The sequence below is a fragment of the Lactuca saligna genome, chromosome 5 (assembly GCF_052625555.1).
Source record: "Lactuca saligna cultivar CGN05327 chromosome 5, ASM5262555v1, whole genome shotgun sequence".
NCBI classification, from domain to species: domain Eukaryota; kingdom Viridiplantae; phylum Streptophyta; class Magnoliopsida; order Asterales; family Asteraceae; genus Lactuca; species Lactuca saligna.
Window position 1 is genome coordinate 243,318,497 of NC_136421.1, and position 2,128 is coordinate 243,320,624.

The 2,128-nt window shown below is 32.5% G+C and overlaps 3 non-coding genes across 3 annotated transcripts; all 3 read right to left on the minus strand.

The window, feature by feature from the left end:
- Positions 1 to 907: 907 nt before the first annotated feature.
- On the minus strand, positions 908 to 1,036 carry LOC144999293 (small nucleolar RNA snoR86). The gene has a single exon (XR_013660806.1). It is a non-coding gene; the product is annotated as a small nucleolar RNA snoR86 (small nucleolar RNA).
- Positions 1,037 to 1,293: 257 nt separating this feature from the next.
- Positions 1,294 to 1,422, minus strand: LOC144999295 (small nucleolar RNA snoR86). Its single transcript, XR_013660808.1, has one exon. It is a non-coding gene; the product is annotated as a small nucleolar RNA snoR86 (small nucleolar RNA).
- A 223-nt stretch (positions 1,423 to 1,645) lies between these two features.
- LOC144999294 (small nucleolar RNA snoR86) lies at positions 1,646 to 1,774 on the minus strand. Its single transcript, XR_013660807.1, has one exon. It is a non-coding gene; the product is annotated as a small nucleolar RNA snoR86 (small nucleolar RNA).
- Positions 1,775 to 2,128: the final 354 nt, after the last annotated feature.

Genomic DNA, 2,128 nt, shown 5'->3' on the forward strand with positions numbered 1-2,128 from the left:
TGCCTCGGTATAATTGACCGATTCGATCAACCCAATTTATTACCTTTTTCTATTTTCATATATTTTTATTTTCAAACATAATGCATAACCATATAAAACTAATAATTTGATAACAACAAAATTTAAAATTGAAATATATATCAAATCATGGATTTCACATTAGATCAATCCGGTTTTAATTTGTTCGACATAACGGTTCAACCTCGATTTGAGGAGAAAGCGACCAATTCGATCCAATCCGTATTTTTATAAAAAAAAACTGTTCTAAATTTATTCGCCTTCTACCCCATATCATGATCCGAACGGTTAAACAAGACACATCCTCCCGAGTGTACAAACATTGCTTATATCCATGACTGGCAATCTTAACGAGTCATTTATACATTAATGGGAATGGTGCTGGAACTTGTACTCTTGTAGTGAGTTTGGTAGCATGCCAATCACTCAAGCTTAGAAGCAATATTTTGTATTTTAATGATTTACGTGAGCATTTCGATAACGTTCACCTCAGCACCAATTAAAACTTTACTTTTTCTACAGCCTTTTTACCTAACTACTAGATCACAAATTTCCACATCAACACAAACCAAACACTCATTTTAACCTATTATTGGAAGACCTGTTGTTTGAAAAACTGATCAATAACATGGCTACCTTAAGTATTTAATTAGGGATCCTAGAATGCTATGAAAAGTAATTGATTAGGGATTTTACTATGTGTTTATATAAACCTAGCCATATCAGAATTGGTTTTCCTAATATTTGTTATATAAATCGGTAAAAATAGAAGTTCTTATAAAACATTGTCACGCCAATCAAAATTTTCTTATACTAAAAACCTATAAGTTTTAATAATGCTTAATTAAGAAACTTCTAGGATCCAAACATAACACAAAAACCTAGTAGAGATGTTGCGATTTGTTCGAGGCCATATTCAAAACTGAAAGAATTTGACAGGCACGGAGAATCGCTAGATTTTTTTGATTTTGCCAACCTTCAATGCAAGTTTCGTCACATTTCAAAGGCGTCCTTGCTCTGCAAATTGGCTTTCTCTGCTCTAATAAATTCAATGACCTTAATAGTTTAAATGATCAAAGTTACGAAAAACATATACAATATAGAACTAACACTCAGAGGATAATCTATGTTGATTAAAAAGTTGATTAAGATCTATAAAATCTATAGAGATGATAATCTATGTTGATTAAAGGATAATGTATGTTGATTAAAAAGTCGAAAAAGATCGTATGATAATAAGAAATTTTTGAACAAAAACACGAAAAGGGAAGAACAAATGTAGCGATTTGTTCGAGGCCATATTCAAAATCAAGAGATTCGATAGGCACGGAGAATCGCAGAAATTATTTTGATTTTGCCAAACTTCAATGCAAGTTTCGTCACATTTCATAGGCGTCCTTGCTCTGCAAATTGGCTTTTTCTGCTCTAATAAATTAAATGACCTTAATAGCTCGACACATGTTTAAAAATGATCATAGCGACGAAAAAATATAGAACTAACACACAGAGGATAATCTACGTTGATTAAAAAGTCGATGAAGATCTATAGAACTAATAGACGGAGGACAATCTATGTTGATTAAAAAGTCAATGAAGATCGTATGATAATAAGTAAACTTTAAGAACAAATGTAGCGATTTGTTCGAGGCCGTATTCAAAATCAAGAGATTCGATAGGCACGGAGAATCGCAGATATTGTTTTGATTTTGCCAACCTTCAATGCAAGTTTCGTCACATTTCATAGGCGCCCTTGCTCTGCAAATTGGCTTATTTCCATTTCTCTTCATCAAAGAAATCAACAACAGATAAACACATAAAACATATCGACAACAGCAAACAGAAAATTATCCCTAAGTTTCTAATATGAATCTATCTTCATTGAAAACCTATAGAGATCGTTCACTGGTGGTTTCTAGTCGCCGAAAAGAGAGACCATGATTTATCAATTATCCAAGGTAAGCATTTATAGGGCTGATATGTGATAACCTTGCCCTAATTTTGAGTGCATGTTAAAATGCCAATGGCCCAAATATTAAAGGCCCAACTTTATGATATGGATACTTAACAAAGTCTAGTCTAGTTGTTAGATTATCCCCTTATTAATTAATTC